Source organism: Mus musculus, chromosome 13 (genome assembly GCF_000001635.26).
Source record: "Mus musculus strain C57BL/6J chromosome 13, GRCm38.p6 C57BL/6J".
NCBI classification, from domain to species: Eukaryota; Metazoa; Chordata; class Mammalia; order Rodentia; family Muridae; genus Mus; species Mus musculus.
Genome location: NC_000079.6, coordinates 49761007 through 49782751, shown reverse-complemented (window position 1 = coordinate 49782751; position 21745 = coordinate 49761007). Strand labels below are relative to the sequence as shown.

Here is a 21745-nt window from a genome sequence, read left to right as displayed (position 1 = left end):
TGATTTACATACAAGTAATACTATACAGACATATATGTGCATGTACACACACAAACACAAACACACACACACACATGTAATAGAGGCCATGAATTTGAAAGAGGAAGGTAGGAAGTGGGGTAGACAGGAAGATTTAAAGAGAGAAAACTATGTCATTATACCATAATCTTAAAAATATAAAAACTTTTAAAATAATAGAAACTCTTGTGTGATGATTTAGCAGACATTTACTATGGAAGTCAGAACTCCCTCAGGGCGTAAACTTGCTTCAGCCTCTGTCCCTAGTTCCTAACCCAAAAGACAGTCATCATTAGGAGACTCAGCATCCAGGAGCTAGACCCAGAACAACATGGGCTAGGTGGTGGGAAAAAGGCAGCACAAGGTCAACTATGGCCACATTGAGAATCAACACTCTTCACAGGTCAACATTGCTTTGGAATACAGAAACAGATGAGAACTGGGTGCCATAAAAATGATCTGAGCTACACAGAGCTAGAAGTATCCTGAGACAACAGAGATTAAGGAAAAAAAAAAAAACCAATTCCTTTACACAGTACTCCCATACCCCATGAAAATGCTGCTCATCAAACAGAAAGCAAAACCTTTGATAGTATCATGGTCCCTTGGAGGTCCTGTCTAGTTCCTGAGGCCTCAGGTTCCATGGAGACATGCTGGTTCACAACCAGTGGCACAAGTGACCTGTGGGTACCCAACAGTCCCCACCCAACATAGAGGGAAGATGACAGTGGGAACACAGGTTCTGCAAGCTTTAAACCTCTACAGTCTGGGACAGGGGGAGGTGTAAGCCCGTCTGCCAGGCTCCACAGAGGATGCAGGAGCACCTGTGATTGCCCAGGTGGGTCTCAGAGTCGTTGACATGGCAGAAGAATTAGCTCACCTAACTCCCTGTCAAAGACATAGCATCATTCTATAACTGCTGCCAACCAGATGGCACACCATCAAAGTTATGTTCTCCACAGACATCTGCCTATCACATGAGCACTTGCCACCTATATGCCATGACCATACAAGGTAGAAAGGGCATGTACTACAGATCAGTGCCCAGAACCTCCAGGGTCAATGTCTTGAGGGCCCACTCAAATTATGCAAACCTCTTATACATGTAGACCTACTGAGGCCTATATGTTCTCCACAAAAACATACTGTACACGTGTGTGTGTGTGTGTGTGTGTGTGTATGTACACATGTATAGGTGTGCCATTAAATGCTAAGGCTACAGGGGAGGGGGGTGTCAGGGTCTCACTCTGAAGTTCAGGTACTGAGGAGCACCAAGTAGGCAGACAAGAGGCTGATGACCTCCAGCCATTGACTTCCTCTTGCTGTTCTGGTGATTCTAGCAATTAACTCTCTTTTGCTTTCTTGAGGCCAAAAGCTGATGGCTTCTAGCAACTGATCCCTGCTGAGAGCAACAGGGGATTAAGAAAGGAAACTTAATTACTTGGGCTCTTTCCTCTTTTTTTTTTCCAATAACATACTACTTTTTTTATTCATTTCCAACCCAGTCACAACACCCTCCCTCATCTCTTCTCAGTCGCATTCTTACAAATCCCTCCCCCTATTTGGAGAAAGGGAGCCCTCCTCCAGGGTATCTCGTCCCATCCTGGGATATCTAGACCCAGCATAACGAGGCACATCCTCTCCCACCAAGGCTCAACCAGGCAGTACAGGTAGAGAGAAGAGGATCCAGAGCAGAGAGAGCCCCTGCTCAACTTGTTATGGAACTCTCATGAAGACCAAAAGCAGATGTTAAGCCTTTACAGATCAGTGCCCAGAACCTCCAGGGTCAATGTCTTGAGGGCCTACTCAAATTATGCAAACCTCTTATACATGTAGACCTACTGAGGCCTATTATGTTCTCCACAAAAACATACTTCACATCTGCTACAGATGTGTAGAGAGTCGAGGCCCAGCTCCTGCATGCTCCCTGGTTGGTGGCCCAGACTCTGTGAGCCCCCATGGACCCAGGTTAGTTGACTCTGTAAATCTTGTGGTGTCTTTGATCCTTCCTGCTTGCTCACTCCTGTCCCCCAACTCTTCCACAAGACTCTCCAGCTCCACCTGATGTTTAGCTGTGGGTCTCTGCATCTTCCTCAATCTGGTGCTGGATGAAGCCTCTCAGGAGACAGTTACGTTAGGCTCCTATCTGCAAGCATAGCAGAGTGTCATTAATAGTGTCGGGGATTGGTTCTTGCCCATGTCAAGTTGGGGCAAACATTGCTTGGCCATTCCCTCTTGTCTCTGCTCCATCTTCATCCCTATAGGCAAGACAGTGGTGTTAGAACTCCCAGGCTTTAGGTCCACCTCTGAAGGGCACTCAGTCATTCAACACAGCACTGCTGCAAGACGCAAGGAGCGAGAGCTCAAGGGTGGTGAGCCACAGTGGTGGCTGCCTGCTCAGAAAGATAGGCCTGAGTTTCCATTACGTCTCTCTGTGTAATGTACTCTGGACACCACCATACCTGCTGGGCTAACGGTTAAGGCAAAGTATCTGTGCTTGATCCAGTTCTTCCATGCATGCACCTGTGTCCTCTGCCCTGTCTTCCACTATCTCTATGCTCAAATCTTCCAAACACACGCATATGCCCAGTCTTCTGCCCTGGCTTCCATGTCCAATACGCATGCGCTTGCAGACAGTCTCCCTGTTCTGCTGTTTAGCCAACCTTGGGAGCTTGGAAGGGCATGGAGAAGGCACCAGAGCTCCTCGGCCACCAGCATGGTGAAGCCTGGAGCTTTGCAGGGAAGGAAAGAGAACACAGGTGTAGAAGACACATCTCCTCCTCCTCCTCCTCCTCCTCCTCCTCTTCCTCCTCCTCCTGCCTCCTCCTCCTCCCTCCTCCTCCTCCTCCTCTCCCTCACAGAACCTGTAAGGCAACTCCGCCTTAACACCAGGGATTACAAACCATCCACCAAACCACTCAGTGCCTTTACAGACCTTCACACCTTTCGAAGACCATCACTTCCTCGAGTGGACCTCTAGTTTCATAGAGGAACACTCTGGCATAGAATTTCAGACCCTGGAAATGCTCCAAGGCATGATTTGCCCAGGCTCTTCCCCTGCTGTCCTTCCCGAGATATTCACTATGCTAAGGTCACCAAGGCACACAACTCTCCCTATAAATGTCAGTTCAGAATCATTTTCTTTGAGATGTGTCGTTACTCCTTTGAGACACGGATAGTCTGGGTCCTTCTAAACCTCTCTTCTTTTCCCAAACTTCTGCCACAGCAGAAACTCCACAGACTCCTAGTTCCAGGGAAGTGGGGCTCATGTCAGCAGCTTCTGGGGCAGCTTCTAGGGATCTCATCCACATCCACACTCAACCATTTCCTAGCAACCCTAGTGTCACAACGCAAAATGAGACTGCTGTCTCCAGCATCCCAGGACTGATCAAATGAGAAGCACAATATTAAAATAGGAACCAGACAAGCTTTGTTTGAAGGGGTGCTACAACCAAATGCCCACACAGAAGGGCACCTGCTCCTTCACTTATGATGCGTCCCCTAATAAACCCTTCATCAGGGGAAACATCCTAAGTCAGATATGTGTTCAACACCTGGCTCAGTCAGGGTTTCTATTCCTGCACAAACATCATGACCAAGAAGCAAGTGGGGGAAGAAAGGGTTTACTCAGCTTACACTTCCACATTGCTGTTCATCACCAAAGGAAGTCAGCACTGGAACTCAAGCAGGTCAGGAAGCAGAAACTGATGCAGAGGCCATGGAGGGATGTTTCTTACTGGCTTGCTTCCCCTGGCTTGCTCAGCTTGCTTTCTTATAGAACCCAGGACTACCAGCCCAGGGATGGCACCACCCACGGTGGACCCTCCCCCCTTGATCACTAATTGAGAAAATGCCCCACAGCTGGATCTCATGGAGGCACTTCCTCAAGGGAGGCTCCTTTCTCTGTGATAACTCCATCTTGTGTCAAGTTGACATGCAAAACCAGCCAGTACAACACCCAAGCTGCCAAATACTGTAATGTACACATTACACACTGTATGTGCAACATGCTCAGAATACACATTACCTTACGATTGGGAAAATTCAGCTAACAGTTTATTTTGTGATCTATTATTAAATATCTCATGTTAGTAGATGAATATCTGGCAGACATGACTATGAAAAAATCCTATGCAAAAAATACAAACAACTACACACAGTATAAAGCACTGACTCTTTCAGAGGCCTCTGGGTGGTGTCAGCTGCTGCTCACTACCTCTAACCAGTACTGTCATTAGGAGAGCACCTCCAGTCTGTGAAAAAAATGAAAATATAAAATTCAAATATAGTCAGGCCTGGTAGTGCACATCTTGGATTCCAGGACTCAGGAGGCAGAGGCAGGAAAGTCTCTAAGTTTGAGGCCAGCCTGGCCTACAGAGTGAGGACTCCAACAACATTAAGTGTAAGAGCCTGACAAGCTGGAAGGCAAGGCAAAAGGAATCCAGGATCATAATGGAGGCAGGAACAAGGTGAGTGCACACATACAGGAATGGGGATTGGGCTAATCAATGCAATCCTGGCTTGTCAATATGCACACGGGTTCCATGCTAAGTCTGTTTCTATCACCTGGAAAAGCAGGATACTAGGATTACTAAGCTTTTTCATCTTAAGGGTACAAGAGTGGCTGGGCAGTGTTTGTACACACCTTTGTCCAACACTCGGGAGGCAGAAGCAGACAGAACTCTGGGACTTCAAGACCAGCCTGGTCTTCAGGTCGAGTTTCAGGAGAGCCAGGGCTACTCAGAGAAACCGTGTCCCAAAACCCACAAAAAGAGTACAAGGTTGTTTTATGCTTTCTTCTTCCCCACATCTAACCCTGCTCTCATTGAGTCTAGAAGCTCGGTGGGGTACAATAGTACTTCATATTTCAGGTCATCTTATAAGTCTGCATATTATTACTATTATTATAAAAGTTTATATTTTATCATAGAAGCAAGATTCATACTATATGTTCTGATGACTATTCTTGTTGTCAACTCGACTATATCTAGAATTAACTGCATCTGAAATTAAAACCCAAAAGAGGCAGGCACACTTGGGAGAGATTTGTGCTTAATTTACAGTGGGAGGATCTACTCCTTTTGCACTTCTTCTCTCATACAATACATTCCAACTGCAGTTTCTCCTCCCTCCACACCTCCCAGCCCCCCTTTCCTCTCTCCTCCAGATCCATTGCTCCTCTGTTGCTCTTCAGAAAAAGGCAGGCCTCCCAGAGATACTGACTGAACTTGGCATACAAAGATATGAGACAATAAGACGAAGCACAAACCCTCATATCAAAACTAGGTGAGGCAACCCAGTAGGAGGAAAAGGGTCCCAAGAGCAGGCGAGAGGGCCAGAGACACTCTCACCCCCCTACTCTCACTGTTAGGAGTCCCCAAAAATCCCCAAGCTAATGACCATACCATATATGCAGAGGACCTAGCACAGATCCATGCAGGCTCAGGGAACTGCCACCTCAAGTCTCTGAGAGCCCTATGAGCCCTGCTCATTTGATTCTGTACCCTGTGTCATCCAACCCTCTGACTCCTACAATTCTTCTTTCACCTCTTCTGAAAGGATTCCTGAGCTCCAAAAAGTGAACCCCGATGGAGATCTCTAATTCACTCTCTCTTCATCTAAAAGCTTCTCTAATGGCAATTGGGTTAGGTGCTGACTTGTCCAGCTCTTTTAGGTTGGAAGACACACCTTTGATACATAGCTTTAATCCAGATCTAATTTTGGCCATGCCTTCTGCTGGAAACCAATATAAAGATATGGACAAAGGAAGCTTTGCTCTTTACTTGCTTGCTCTCCCCTTGCTAGCAAGTCCATTCCTTCACTGGCATTATAGCCTACTTCTGCATTCCAGCGTGCACTGAGGTTCAGCTGAGACAGCCAGCCTTGTGGACTGAGCAAATGATTGATTCTTGGACCTTCCATCCATTGCCAGCCAATGTTGGATTAACTAGACCACAACCTATAAGTCATTCAAATAAACCCTAAATAGACAGACAGATGGGCAGACAGACAGTAACAGAGATAGAGATGTTCATTTTGGTACCAGAAGTGCGGTTCTAAAACAACAAAAGTATATGAGTGAATCGTAAATATCTGGAATAGTCTTTCCAGCTTGCCAACATATACAGTTACTGAAGCCCTCCCAGGACCTCAGAGAATACCGAAAGCCCATGGTGTGAACTATACTACAAAAGTAAGGAGATAAATGCATTTGATTATCCTGATTCATCAGTTGAGGGTGGCAACATATTTGGTGACTCTGGGTATAAAACTTCTGACAGTTTGTGAAAAAATAAGGAAAATGATGGTGCTGGTTGGTTGCTCTTAGCATCTCTGAATAAACTGACAAAAGACATGAGAAACCACAGTGAACTTAGTGATAAAATTGTCCAGATCCAGACACACTTAAATAGTCTAAAGGTTTCTAAGTGTACCCTGGGGGAGAATCTTCTCTCCAACAGCCACAGAGCTCAAGCTGCAGAAAATCAGGCCTAAACCCTCATTATAAAGTTGGCAGAATTACAGCAAAAATTCAAGCCCCAACTCTAGATAGAGGTTTTCAGAGTTAAAGTAAAGAGCTTTAACTGGTAAAGAATGAGATCCAAAACATGGGATGGGGATGTATACAAAGATCCTATTGAAGATGAGAATTTTGAACCCTCGGATTCTCAAGGGTTTATCTACGCTCAGCCTCACCCTTTGAAAGATTGCCATCTTCAACTGTGACTGAGGAAATTAAGCCTTGTCTTGTAAACCAGCAGTGAGTTTCTCTTAAGGAAATGTCAGGTAAGACAGTACTAATGTCTCCTGGGTCCACCAATAGTTGCCTCTAAATCTCTAACCATATTTAATGCAAAGGCAGCATCTAGAGAGGACGTAGAAAGTGTAGACCATGAGGAAGGGAACTACACAACTAAGGAGCTTAATAAGTTTGTTAATTCATTCAAGCAGACGTCTGGGGAACTCAAGAAATATCTGTGGGGATGGATTTTAATGGTGTGAGATAATGGTGGAAGGAAAATAAACAAGGTTAAGGTTGCATTTATTGATGTGGGCCTCTCTGAGTGAAAATTCTAGGTTTAGTATGGAACTTTGTACAGTTTTAAAAGAATGTGTATAGATCACTTGATCAAGAAGAGCTAAGACCTGCTGAGGTGTTTGCCAAGGGTAGAGGAATACATAATGGGTAGTAGAGGGAGGTAGATAACTATTAATATCAGCTAAGGCCCTATGACCAGCTAGCCCCAAGGCTCTTATGAATCTGCCACAAGCCCTCATGGAATGTCTCTCTCTGCCCTCCACCTCTCCCCCACAGTAGAATATGGCATGCCTCATTCTGGAGCTGTGCTATTCCCTTGGTCTTCCATTTGACTGTGACAGGAAGCCTCTCTTCCCTGACAGTGCTTTAACAGCAGAAAAGGGGTGTGGAGTGCTGTTGGTTTTAGCGGGTCCCAAGGTGGCTGGTTTTCATTTTCAGGGGCCTCAAAGAAAAGCATTTGGCTTGGAACATGTTTGGATCTCACAGTTAAGCAAAGATAGAATGGCCTTTTGGTCTTGGCTCTCTTTAATGAGGTTCTTGTGATCCTGTTTGAACAGCAATGAGCTCTAGGAAATTATGTAGCACTTGGCACCTGGCTTGCCTGGGGAGTCATTCCATTATATTACTGGGAACTTTTTCTTTTAAGATTTATTTTATTTATATGAGTACACTGTAGCTGTTTCTAGAGTGGGTTGTGCTTCCATTTTTAAAGGAACAAAGAGACTGGGTGAGGACTGCAGCCCAGTGACTGGAAGGAGACTCTTCCTCACAGCTCAGCGAAGCCAGGAGCAATCACAAAGGTCTCTGGTTTCCCAGGAGTCACAGAAAAGTCTGTCCATGTGTCTGGGGAAAGAGCATGCTTAGGAAACTAGAAATAGACCCAAGAGCATCTGGGCTTACAGAACTCCTGGAAAAACGTCCACACAAAGCATCTGTGGGCAACAAGAGACCTGTAGACAGAGTCTGAGGAGCAGAAAGTGTGCATACAATTGTAAAGAATACACACACAGAGACACACACACTCTCTCTCTATATGCTGATCCCTCTTGTGACTCTGCCAGTAAGACATCTCATGTGAGTCCTTGAGTTTCCAGAACAGAGAGTTGATTAAGACACAATTCCTCAGTGTTTACAACAACCTGCTTTCCAAGTTTCAGAAGTGTGATGGTCTGGAAGAACAGTGGGAAGTCTCCACTAGGAGATATGGACACCATTAATAGAGTGTCAGAACTCGATGGAATGAAGGGGAGAAGAGGCACTTGAGGCCACAGGATCTGAGTAAAGTTGGGGCTCAGAGTCTGGGACATTGGCAAAGCAAATCTCTCAAGACTGTCTTGATCCACAGAAGACAAAATGGCAGTTGTAGCTCAGGTCCCAGGAGCCTTGGCCAGTGCTGCATGAGTGTCTAGAAGCAAAGAGAACTTGGGAGTTACTGACATTGGCAATGCCCATCCTCATACATGTTCTCTGAGGCTGCTTTTATGCTACATACATAGCTGAGTGGTGGCGTCAGAGACCATTAAATATTTACTATCAAGTTCCTTACTGGGGTCCAAGCCTTCCTGGTCTAGGTGATTTGCAAAAGCAGTAAGAGAAGGGCTTGAAACCCCAGAGCTGGGTGTAGGGGTCTCCATTCCACCTGTTGTCCCAGCTGAGCAGGCGACTCCACCTGGCATGTGGATTAGCACTTGCATCCTGGGACATGGGTGGCAAGGGCAGGGGTCTATGAGACTTGAGAGGAACTCTTGGCCAAGGCATGGGGCCATTTCCTTAAGTCAGAAGCCTGCTGGTTGGGTTCAATTCTGCAGACCACCATCTCAGCAGGTGTCTGGTGGGCAATTGATGGCAGTAGCCTCAAAAGATAGAGTCTCTGCCTGCAGAGGCATCTTATGCATCCCTGAGTGCTACAAAATTGCCAAACTGCATGGGTGGCCATCTGAGGGGCTGAGGCCAAGTAGGCAAGCTGTGCAGATAATAGAGAAGGCTAATGTAGCCTAGTAGGAGTGGAGAGGACAGAGCAAGGGTGATTTGAATTTTCAGAACCATAATGTTAACTACCACTCCCTTTATTCCATCTAAAGGGAGCTCTACCATGCTTCCTAGGCAAGGAGGGGAGGAGGGTGGGGAAACACTCTCCCAAGTACTGCAGTTGGCAAGGGGCAGGGCAAGCTCTCCTGCTCTCATTCCTTCAGAGCCAGCTTTGCCACAATGCCCAGGTGAGGGGTGGGGCAGCTCTGCACAACACTCAAACCTCAACATGGCCCCAGGTGGTAACCTAGACCAGGGATGTCTGCTTGCCCTTTGGTGGTAACAAAGGATTACAGCTTCAGGGCCATGGACCCGGACATGGTCCTGGGTGGCAGCACAGGCCAGGACCTAACCATGGCCTGAGATGACTTCACTGGCTATTCACAGCATGCTGGGTGGGGTCTCACCCTAAGGTCACCAGTCCCTTTAATTCCATTTAACATAAAGGCCTTTTGTTAATCTGTTTATTTCCTTGAATACCGGAATTAACTCCATTCCACTTCCTGGTGTCCCTTTTTTTTTTCTCAGTTTGTACATTTTTTATTTTTACTTGCCAAATTTGCTCATTTTCATTATTGGTCTTCATACGAATGAATATTGTAGCCATAAATTTTTCCAACCTAATTTAATAAGGGTTCAACCTCTCCTCTAGCCCACCATCCACCAGAGGTACTGGGGGGGGCATTGTTAGGACATGGGGGAAGTAGACCTGTTTAGAAATCTTCATTGTCAGAATGTCAGCAGTTCAGGTTCATAGCAAACACTAAATAGGATTCAGGAGCTTCAGTTCAATCCTGAAGAAACTGCAAGGCCCAAGGCGAGGCAGAGAAGTGGCGAGAAGTCGCAGGAATCTCATGAGAAGTTCCTGCAGACCAACATGAAGATGTACTTTTATAAATTAATGCTGTCTAGATTAATTAATCCTGATTTGATTCAAATAATTTTAGACAGAAAGTTTAAGGAGATGGTTTTAGTTGTTATACCAAAGACACGTAATAAACTTAGTGTGGAGAATAGAATGTGCCCCTCCTCATAGACTGGTAAGCAAAGGCTGCAGGATAAGGGATGCAGTGAGCTTTCAGACGTTACACTAAGAAGAGAAACAGGCTTGGGGCAGATGTGTGATCAAAGAAAAGCATTCATTCTAGGTCAGGTGCAAGGATGGAGACTCGGTGTGGTGCGCACTGTGATAAAGTAAGACCATGGGAAACTGTTGCTTTGAACTTGTAATGCACTTACAGAATGAAACACTGCTTTGAACTTACTAGTAGCATCCTCCTGTAACTCCCCTTTAGTGTAACATTTTATCTCTGGGGTGATTTTTTTTTAAAGAACCTCTGTCTAAGAAGGTATGAATTGCCAGAGAGAAGAAATATAGTATGGCTTTTGAGGTTCTGCTCCTTCCACCAAATGTATTTATGTATATGTCTGTCTGTCTATATGTATGCACATACATGTGTGTAGGTATATGTGTATGTATGTATGTATGTATGTATGTATGTATGTATGTAAGTATGCATGAATACTTATGGAACTGATGAAGCAGGTGATCAGGCCAGGCCAAAGTGTCAGAGTGTGTGTGTGTGTGTGTGTGTGTGTGTGTGAATGACTTTCTCCCTTTCTTTCTTTTCCCTCTGGCTCACAAAGAGTTAACAAATTCTCTTGCCTGGCCAGTTAGGGGCCCTTGAATCAGAGAGAAAAGAGCTCAGAGATAGCTAAGCTTTTTTTTTTTAAAGAATTATTTATTTAATGTATATGAGTACACTGTTGCTGTCTTCAGACACACCAGTAGAGGGCATCAGATCCTATTACAGATGGTTGTGAGCCACCATGTGGTTGCTGGGAATTGAACTCAGGACCTCTGGAAGAGCAGTCAGTGCTCTTACTTGCTGAGCCATCTCTCCAGCCCACATTTTTTTTTCTTAATCCCCTACTGCTATCAGCAGGAGTGAGATTGCCAGAAGCCAGCAGCTTTGGACCACAGAACAGTGAAGAGTTAAAGCAGAAATTACCAAAAGTAAGCAGCTGTTGGGCACACCCACCAATTCCATATTCCCCTTTCCCATTGCCTGCCACAGTACACTGATACCCTGGCTGGCCCCCAGCAGTTACCCATGCTGGGGTGAGCTTTGGTGATACAGCTAGCTGCCTTTGAGTCATTTCTGTTTCTGTAAGTAGCCCATATCCCTGTCAGTAACACCAATAAAACTCATTGGTTCACCAAGTGAACCCTTGCTAGGGATCAAGCTCTGTAGCCCACCACCCTGCCTTGCCCCATATACATTGCTAGTAATGATGAATTCCCTCTCCCCTACCCTGTCACTGGCACCACACATGCACTGCTGGGTGCCTGGCCTTGTTGCACAGTCCACCCCACTGTGCCTCCACATACACTGCAAGGCAGAAACAGGTTGTTCAGCATGGTCTGAAAAGTAACTGCATTTTAGGGGGCAACGAGGTGGTGCATATGTGCACTGGGTGGGGGGGGGGGGGCATGGCAGGAAATATTCAACATAGAGACATTTAGGGCAATGTCCAACAGGACCGGAGACAGACAAGAGGGTTTATGGGGCTGGAGGAAGGTGTCCAGCGGGGCTTAACACCTAGCAGAACTCTTGGGGAGGAAATGTCAAGTAGAGCCTTTAACTGGCAGTGCTATTGAGAAGCATCAGCAAAGGCCTACAGTGGGTGCTGGGGCTATGTGGGGTGTCCTGCAAGGCCTGGTGCCCAGCAGTGTTCATGGGGCAGTGGCAGGGTGTGCTCACATCCAGTAGTGTATGTGGAGTGGAGATGGTGTGGCAGCTCTAGGCTTTCTACTTTCCAAAAACGGCTTCTTCTATGACTTTAACAGCTTCCATGTGAAACTGTTTTAGTCATTTAGGTGGGTCTGCTGCTGGGCTCCATGATCCCTTCCATGTGTCAGGTCTCTGTCCTTTCCCCTTAGCACTTGCTGCATCACTGAGGCTCTTCGTAAGTACTGGAAGCACAAGTGCACAATCTTGAGGAATCCCTTCTGACTCCTGCCATCTCTCCTTGGTCTAAGCCTAGTAGCTTGCTCCCTGTGATGTCAGACTGTCATTCTGCTAAGTCTACAGATGAAATTCAAGAGATCTGTCACCTGAACAACTGTGCTGCCAAAGAAGAAGGGCATCTAAGAATCTATATCCCTTTAGATTTCTCTCAGACATGCATTGCATTGTTATAAATGCAAATTATATTGGGTTTCTACTTCAGGACCATAGCATTTTTTTATTGCAAATTCTATCTATGTGATACCAGTGAGAGTACCTGGAGGCCCCAAGTTTCCATCTTCACATTAGCATTTGCACCCTGGAACTGGGGGTCCATGGTCACTGTCTTCAGGAGATCCAGTCCAGCAGTCGGGCACAGACATGCACTCACTTCTCAAGGCTCTACTGAAACACTTTCTTAGTCTGCTCAGGCAGGTTTTCTGGAGCATCTGTGAGGTCAGACAGATGTGAGTGACCTGCCATGTGAAATATACACAGGATCAAATCAGAGGTGCTGGGAAGCCTACCCAAGGGGACCCACCTGCAGACCCCAGATTTTGTGGAGAATTAGAAGAGGCTCTGGTCTTTGCTTGGATGCTGGAAGACCACATCATCACCCAGGACAACATTTTGGCCAAAGCCCATGAGCTGCTCAGAGCCTCATAACTTGCGGTCTCCCCAGTAAAAGGGAAGATGGGAGGTGCTCTCTATCATCACTGGCAATAGTAGGGAGCACAGGGCTCAGGTCAGGAAACTCCTGGCTATATGTTAGGCTATAAGAAGTGACCAAGTGGCTCCCAATGGAGGAGCTAGAGAAAGTACCCAAGGAGCTAAAGGGATCTGCAACCCTATAGGTGGAACAACATTATGAACTAACCAGTACCCCGGAGCTCTTGACTCTAGCTGCATATGTATCAAAAGATGGCCTAGTCGGCCATCACTGGAAAGAGAGGCCCATTGGACACACAAACTTTATATGCCCCAGTACAGGGGAACGCCAGGGCCAAAAAGGGGAAGTGGGTGGGTAGGGGAGTGGGGGTGGGTAGGTATGGGGGACTTTTGGTATAGCATTGGAAATGTAAATGAGCTAAATACCTAATAAAAAATGGAAAAAAAAAAGAAGTGACCAAGTACCTACAAAAGGAAGGGAATTCAAGACAAATGGAGAAGAGGGCAGAAGGCCTCACATTCTCCAGGGCCAGAGTCTATGGCCTCTTCAGCGAACAGCAAGTTTGTTATACACGGCATTGGGGTTAAAGGGGACTACAATGCCTGTATAGGTTTCCTTTGTGTTTTCTTTAATACGGAACTGCTGCTGCTCCGGCTTGAACACACCAGCAAGGCCAGCTCGGAGCCCTCTGTCTGTGGGAGTGAACTCGCCTGCCTGGAACTGCTGCTGTTCCGGCAGCGGCTCTATGAACAGATCAGCAGGAACAGCTCCCGATCCACCGCGCCTAAACGTGGCCCCAAAGGTGAGCACTGGCTAAACGTGGGCTCTCTGCTCGCTGGTTGCTCGCCGCACACTTGTGCAGCTGGGCAGGTTGAAGACACCCTGAAAATAATCTTCCACAACAGAGCATGTGGAACAGCTACAGAATCGAGAGGAGAGACGATGGTGCCTCAGAGCTGCCATACTGGGCTGGGGCCAAAAGGCGTGGCTCCCAATGCAAGCTGCCCTGACCAAACATCCTCTATCCTGAAGAGTAAGCTGCCAAGCATCCCTGAGACATGCTGCCCTCCCCAGTGAAGTGGACATGATTGCAATACCATAGGATGAGATGACCCCACCTGCTCCCTCCAGCAGTGAGAGATGTGCAAACTGTGGGTGTGGGTGCTGGATCTGTGGGCTCATTCCTCATCTGACTACTTCTCTCAGGTAGCAAAACAACACTTTCCAGAAGAGCAGTGATAGACAACAACCATGCCACAGGAAGTCACCCTTTGTAGTGCCTCTTCTGCATTCCTGAGACTCATCTTCTTGGAAGACTACTGAGTTCCTGGGAGCCTGACACGTGACTGGGAGCCAGAACGCACAACTCCTCCTTGCCCGGACCCTGGCATCAGTAGGACTTAAGGCCTGACTCAGTAATTACCTACTCACCTAAACCTCTTCTGGCCCCATGAGCAAGCTGTTCAGTTTCTCTGACCTGTTTCCTGTGCTAGGCTGTGAGGCTCACCTGTGTTCACGGTTCTGGAATCCAAAGAAGATGGACTTGGTGGCCACTGGTGACAGGACAACATAAACCCCATTTGTCTCCATTGATTTCAGAAAGAAAGCCACCAGTTCCAGGAACTAGGTAGTAGGTCACCAGCTCCAGGAACAGCCTGCAGATAACCACAAGAATGGGGAGATAGCTAGGGATGGGCCATCTGTGCTGGGCAGCCCTATCTCATCCTGTGGTTAAACGATCACGACATAGGAATGAAGACCACTGGCCTCCTGGCACAAGGCAATCAGAAGCTGACCTCTGTGGCCTCCCCAGCACCCACCAATGAAATGTTGATTACTTAACCTGCTCTCTAAATATAGAACTAACATAGTAGCCAATCAAAGTTAAAGTAATGTCACTGTTTGGCCCCTAGTAATCACATTAGAGATTGATTACCTAGTCCTTCTAGAAAGTTTCTCTGGTTCCCTATAAGAAGGCCTGCATGCCCTTGTCTGGGGTCACCATTTTGAAGAATGGCTGACCCCTGCATGCCAGATGTTTCTGGGGAATAGATGTTCTTCGTCTTTGTATACTATCTGAGTCTGCAGTCTCCCTTCAGCAATTTTCGGACCCTATAGTGCAGAATGGCTGACATGCCCATATAGGTACCAGGGGGAGGTTTTTTCACCCTTGTCAAAGCAAGGTTCTCCTCCACAAGGGTCTGGGGACAGGGTCAGAGAGGAGATATGCTACCTACTACCTGCCTAAATGGCCCCAGGGTCCCTCGGAAGCTGCACCACTGCCTCCTCTCAGTAACATTTGCTCCTCTCTGTAAGGCAGGGGCGGTGACAGCTGTGCTTGGGATCAAGGTAGCCTGGCCTCGGTAGCCTTATGCTCCCCTGCTCTGCACTCGGGCCGGTGACAAGGTTAGACCAGACCCCGGAAACCAGTCTTCTCCCAGAGGCCAGCTCTCAGTGGGCTTACTAACACTGAACGGCCCGCACATCTGCCTCTGGCATGCAGCCTCCTGTGGGCAGCTGTTCATCACAGGGAGAAGCGCTCCACTCGGAAGGTGCCTACAGCACTGCAGGCAACTCCTACACACAACAAAAACACAGCTCATGTGGCTGGCGTGCGGATCAAGGTTTCCATCTTGACCTGGCCCCAAAGGTGAGCACTGGCTATAACTGAGTTCAGTAGCTACCAGCAGTGCCACATGAGACCACTGTGCCGCAGGCCTGGCAAGGCCCACTCACCTTTCTGAAGCAGAGTGCCAACTCAGAGGCCCAGCCAAACTTGGGAACATTTATTTTTCTCTTCCGCCTGCTGGCCTTGTCCTGTCAGGCAAAATACAGGCTTGGATGTGATAAATTAAAAAAAAAAAAGTCATCACACAAAAGGTCCCTTCCTTTCTTGATTTGTTGGACCAGCATGCAGTGGGGTCCGGTCTCCTTGCCTGAGAGGGAATCAGGGACATGGGACATGTGGCAAAAGCAATAGCAGTCAGAGGAAGTCAAGGTGAGGCAGTGCAGCTGTCCTTGGGGACACTGCACAGATCAGGGTTCCCAAGCTTAGCTCTACTCCAAGTCCTGGGGTACAGGAACCCCATGGAGCTAAAACCACACCTATCCTGTCTCCCCACACACCCCATCGGGGCCATCTGTCAACCTAGGATCACAGATTCCTCTTCCCCCACATGACAAACTACCTCTTGGGGCCCAGAAATCTGACAGGGTCAGAAAGACCTGCAGAGCAGGAAGATGTGAGTCTTGGCAAATGCCTTCTTATTGCCTCCCCTCCCCCACGGGGCACAAGGGGGCTTCTTGCCCTTAGGCAGCTCTGGCCATCCTTTCGACTCACACTTTTGTTCTGAGCAGGACGCTGTGGAAGTCTAGCCCCAGGCCTTATTTCTTCATCCCTGAGATTCCCTGTGTTTAGAAACCTAAGGCTGTTAGCTTACCCCCTCCATGGCAGGACAGCGGCCTCTTTGATGGACGTGCAGTCACATGGCCACCAGCACCTCCTACGTGGCTCCTGGTGCAGCTGTCTCAGTCTGCATGAGGCTGACGCCCATCCCCATCGTCAGCGTACACAGAGGCCCAATGCTTAAAAACAGACAGACACACAAAGACTCTCTTAATGACTTTGAAGAACACAAGACTTGACTGTGGCTCACATTGCTGTGACACAGCTCTCTCATGGAGCCCCCCCGCCCCCAGTCTGAGCATGTGACCTCTTTAGGCAACCCTTTCCCCCTGCCTCTGCAGCCTCTCACCCTCTGCTGCCAGTCTCTAGCTAAACCCTTTCAGCTTACACAAGTAGGTGATGCTTGGGGGCTGTTCCTTCTGAACTCATGGAGGTGTTAATTTGAATGCCCCACAAACGGGACAGTTATGTTGTTACCAATTGTAAACGGCAGTAGAAATACATAAATAATAAATGCCTCCGTCCACCCTTGTCACCCCATGTACCTCGTTTTGTGTGACTCCGTTGCTTTCCCCCTCCACTGGAGTCACTGTCTTCTGGAAAACCTGGCTTGTTTGTTGGGCTGGCAGGCAACAGCATAGTCTCCGCACACAGTTCCCCATCCTCCTCTTAACCCTCTTCCAGCCTTGGTGTAGACCGTGGGAAGAGCCTGTCTTTGCGCTCTGCGCTTGAGCACCTGAGAATTTTTCTCCAGAAGGTGTTTCCTGATGGGACCCACGCCTGTTATTCTCACATGTGCCATTGGTGGTCACACTCCAGGGCCCGTCCCCCGAGTTCTTTCCAAATGGCATATTCTGGGTGCGTGGTGGGCTGTTCTCGGTGGTGACCACAATCTGGGGTGCTCTGTAGGATACTTCAGAAAAAACATCCTCTGAGGATGTGTTACCCAAGGACACACCTTTGGAGGTCATGCTGGTCTCCCAAAAGCTGCTGTTCATGAGCTGAGCAGCCACGGGAGCATGCCGGGGATGTGTGTCAGGAAAAAGAGTTCTCATGTGCTGGCAGCACGGGACGTCAGGCATGCTGGGGCTTTTGCAGCCCTTCTTCCTTGAAAGCTTGGCATTGTCAGACGCATGGTCTCTGGTTGTCAGGGTGAAGATGTGAAGAGCAGACTCGCTCCCTGTCCTCTTTAGGGGGAGATGGAAGGTGGGCGGGCCTTTGGGTGTCATGGCAACATGTGGCACAGGCTTTGTTTGGTGCCCAGCATTGTCCCCCCAGGGTGACTGATGTTTTAAAATTAGGTAAGTTGCCATGATGTTATTGAATTTTTTTTCACGTAAAGACTCTCGGATGTCCTTGGCACTGTAACCCATAGCCCACATAGCCACTACAATGCTGGGGGCTGGGTTGCTAGGGCATGCCTCCAAAGAAGATGCCAGTTTGGAAAGGTCTTCACCACCCCTGAGCCACCGGTGCTGCATAATGTCACAGATCTTGGGCCTCTGGTCTGGGTCCACGGTGAACAACTGCACGATGAGGTTTGCAATGTGTGGCGAGAGCATGGGTGGGATGGAGTACTTGGGGTTCAGCATCTTCTCCTTCATCTGGGAATAGGTCTTTGCCTCAAAAGGGAAGCGCCCTGTCACCATCGTGTACAAAACCACCCCCAAGCTCCAGATGTCGTTTGCCTGCGCGTCGTATTCCACGTCAGTGAAAATCTCCGGAGCACAATACTCCAGGGTGCCGCAGAACCCCTTGAACCTCTGCCCGGATGTGACTTTGATGGCCAGGCCAAAGTCACACAGCTTGACACTCCCTCTGCCATCCAGCAGGATGTTGTCCGGTTTGATGTCCCTGTGTGCGATGCTGTTCTCGTGGCAGTAGTTGACGGCACACACCATCTGTGTGAAGATGCGGTGGGTCTCTTCCTCCTGCAGACAGCCCACCTTCTCGATGTGGCTCACCAGGTCTCCCCCAGCAGCGTGCTCCATCACCATGTAGGTGTGCTCTCTGGTTTCAATGATATGGAACAGCTTGATGATATTTGGGTGGTCCAGGGACTTAATAATGTCGATTTCAGTCATGATAACAGAGTCGTTCTTCTCGCCCCTTTCCAGGACCTTGACAGCAACCCAAACCCCTGTGTGGAGGTGGCAGGCCAGCTTCACCTCAGCAAAACTGCCTTTGCCCAGGGTCCTGAGGATCATGTAATGATCGGTGAGGGTCACCTCTTCAGGGGGGCTGGCCTCCAGCTCTAGCTGCATCGTCACCTCCTCCCTTCCCTTGCCTGCAAGTTGCTTGGGGATTTTGCTGACAACACTTGATAAGGACAGATTATTTAAAATTAAAAACAGGTCTAGAAGGAAAGCATATAGCTACAAATTCCTATGTCACAAAATCAGAGACACGTCAAACAACCCCATGATACACTTCAAGGTCACAGAACCAAAAAACAGTAGGTGACAGGCTATGATAAAGATCAAACCTGGAATCAATGATCTAGAAACCAAAAGAGTAACTTGAAGGGTTAAAGAAGCAGGGTCAGTTACTTAAAACGATAATCAAAACTGATAAAACCAGTGCCCAAACTAAGAGAGGGAAGACACACATTAATAAAAGTAGACACTAGTGCCGGTTGTGATGGTGCACGCCTTTAACCCCAGCACTCGGGAGGCAGAGGCAGGTGAATTTCTGAGTTCGAGGCCAGCCTGGTCTACAGAGTGAGTTCCAGGACAGCCAGGGCTACACAGAAAAACCCTGTCTCAAAAAAAAAAAAACAATAAAATAAAAAAAAGTAGACACTAAAGAAGGCAAGATGGTAGCACATATGACTAAAACCTAAAGAATCATCAGGAAGTGTTTTGTAAACCTATACTCCATTAAATTGTAAAACTAGATAAAATGGACACATTTCTAAACACATATGGCCTGCCAAAAATGAACAAGAGCATACAAAATACCTAAATAAATAAATAAATAACAAGACATGTGGTTGAAATATTAATGAAGAAATTACAAAAAAAAAAAAAAAAAAAAAAGCTGGGCAGTGGTGGTGCACATCTTTAATCCCAGCACTCAGGAGGCAGAGGCAGGCGGATTTCTGAGTTTGAGGCCAGCCTGATCTACAGAGTGAGTTCCAGGACAGCCAGGGCTACACAGGGAAACCCTACTTGGGGAATAAAACAAAACAAAACAAAACCCAGGACCAGATATAGTTATGGCTGCATTCTATTAGATCTTTAAAGATGATCCCGTGTTCTTCAAACTATTCCATAAAATGGAAGATAAGGGACACTTCCCAACACATTCCACAAAACCAATAATATCCTTGTGCAAAAAATTAGACGAAGGCACAATAAACAGAAAAAAATTACAAGTCAATTCCCTTAAACATAGATGTGAAATCCTTATTGACAATTCTTAATAGTCACACCAGATTCAACAACCCATTGGCGCATCCAAGAATTTAAGGATGGTTCCACATGTACAAATTGATAAAGAATACAGCATGCATAAGAACCCAGGTCAAAACCACATATTCAGTCATAAGAACCAAGTATCATTCTCAGGAAAAGAGGTGAGACTAGAGATGACTGTGTTACATGTGACAAGCCAGTCTCACAAAGACAAACCACTGGTGTTCCCTCATATGCAGCATCTGGGGATCTGGAGGAGTCTGAATATAAAAGAGGAACCACTGGGGATGTGGAAGAGGACAGTGGTCTGGTAACCTGAGAAGGCCGGCAAAGTGCTATGCAGGGGTTTGGGGTCCCTGAGCCACTGCGGACAGTCTACGGTGTGCTGCACTTGGGCTTGGGTGGCTCAAAATGCAGTCGAAACAAGGGTCGGTGTTGTGTAATACCTAACTCAAAGTGGTTTACACAGCAAACAAGACAGGGTGAGGGAATCCATGAGAGCAAGGGGTCCAAAGGGAGAGAGCAGCAGACAACATGGTACCTAGGTGCTGGGTGAGTAAACCAGGCAGCGTATCTCCTTAGCGTCTCAGTGTGCACGCACTTCGCACTTCGGTGATACCTCTGCCACTAGCGTCTCTGCAAAGAAAGCTCCGCTTTCAACAAGACAAAGCAGTCACCAACTGCCTCAGTAACCCTCGCCCTCGCCCACGTCCAACTGTGCCGCCTGAGAAGTCTGATTGGTCACATGCCTAGAATTTAGCCAATCAGATGTGTCAGGTCGAATGGACTCTCCTCATTGGCCAGGTTGAAGTCATGTGACCTCTGCTAGTAGGTACTGAGGAGGTATTTGCCCTCGATCTAAGCTACAGAGCCTGTAGACGCTGGTGTGGAGAGGACTCTTCACATGATCTGTGCCTTGGTTTGGAGATTTTGTCTACTCATGTGGTCTCCTTCACCCCACTGCCTTCTGGCCACAGGAGAGCTCATAGTGGCGCTTCTTCCCTTCCCGACCCCATTTCACTTAGAAGAAATAGCCTGATTTTCTGAAGGTCGTTGGAGTTTGGGTTTGCCTCCAGCTCCTAGCTCTTTCCCTTGAGGGATGTGAGTGTCGGATTGCTGGGTCAACTGTTGACTTGTTAGCTGCTGGGTCCGGGGATGAAAAGGACTGAAGTACCTGTCAAAAGGGCCCGTCATCAAGGACTTGATGATGTACAAGGAAAAATGCTTACCCCTTAAGGAGTCAGAGTGTGCACTGTCCTTTCCCCGAGAGCCCCTTTCTCCTCCTTAATGCCTACGCGCAATCTATGTTTAAACCGTTTGTCTCAGTGAATTCTAAATTTGCATCATAAAAAATTATGGCCTACATTACCTTATTTTGGCACACAATATCCTAAAAGATGAAAGTCATTTTGCATGAAGTGTGTGATTAGTCACTTTTATTTTGAAATTTCTGTTTCTCAGACTTGGAATCTTTCTCCAAAGTACTCCTATCCTGGTATCTCCTGTTCATTTTGAAAATACAGTTAATTGAACAAATTCTGAATTAATTTGTTGCATGTGCCAGATTTCCTCAGTATTACTCCCAGTCCCTCATGGGGCCTGAGAGGTAGGTGAGAGTTCTACATCTGGATCCACAGGCAGCAGGCAGAGAGATACTGTGTCTGGCTTGAGCATTTGAAACCCCAAAGTCCACCCCTAGTGACACACTTCCTCCAACAAGGCCACACCTTCAATTGGTTTTTTTTTCTTATTTTGTTTTTTAAATTAGTTTTGTCTAAATGTTATTTCATATTGTGTTAGTTTCAATAGGAATGCCCCTCCCCCCATAGGTTCACAGATATGAATGCTTGGCCATTGGTGCTATGAGGAGGTGTATCCTTATTGGGGTAGGTGTGGCCTTGTTGAAGGAAGTGTGTTGCTTGGGGTTTCAAATGCTCAAGCCAGGCCCAGTCTGTCTGTCTGTCTGTCTGTCTGTCTCTCTCTCTCTCTCTCTCTCTCTCTCTCTCTCTCTCTCTCTCTCTCTCTCTCTGTTAAACCTTAACTTGGTGGTCATGGTGTCTCTTCACAGCAACAGAACACGGATTAGACACATAGTATCTAGACTTCCTTCCTAGACACAGAATCTTCTCTCACCTCTCCCAGGACACAGGCAGAGTT

At 47.3% G+C, this 21745-nt stretch overlaps 1 protein-coding gene and 1 long non-coding RNA gene across 7 annotated transcripts in view; one reads left to right on the top strand and one right to left on the bottom strand.

Moving 5' to 3' along the window:
• The window catches only part of Gm272 (predicted gene 272), a 121323-nt gene extending 105026 nt beyond the window's left edge, over positions 1-16297 (bottom strand). For 3 of the 6 annotated variants that reach the window (XM_006516992.3, XM_030247495.1, XM_030247493.1), the window contains exons 1-5: positions 16207-16297; positions 15503-15583; positions 14274-14421; positions 12374-12572; positions 9795-9950 (exon numbers count right to left, since the gene is read on the bottom strand). The gene's annotated coding sequence lies outside the window, so the exon portion shown is untranslated. Of the gene's footprint in view, positions 1-1264; positions 1412-9794; positions 9951-12373; positions 12573-14273; positions 14422-15502; positions 15584-16206 lie in introns of those variants that run through there. The other 3 variants (XM_030247496.1, XM_030247494.1, XM_011244430.2) reach the window with 3 other exon arrangements.
• Positions 16298-17406: 1109 nt separating this feature from the next.
• Positions 17407-18545, top strand: Gm52027. The gene is made up of 3 exons (XR_003950536.1): positions 17407-17473; positions 18002-18169; positions 18290-18545. It is a non-coding gene; the product is annotated as a predicted gene, 52027 (long non-coding RNA).
• The last annotated feature ends 3200 nt before the right edge of the window (positions 18546-21745 follow it).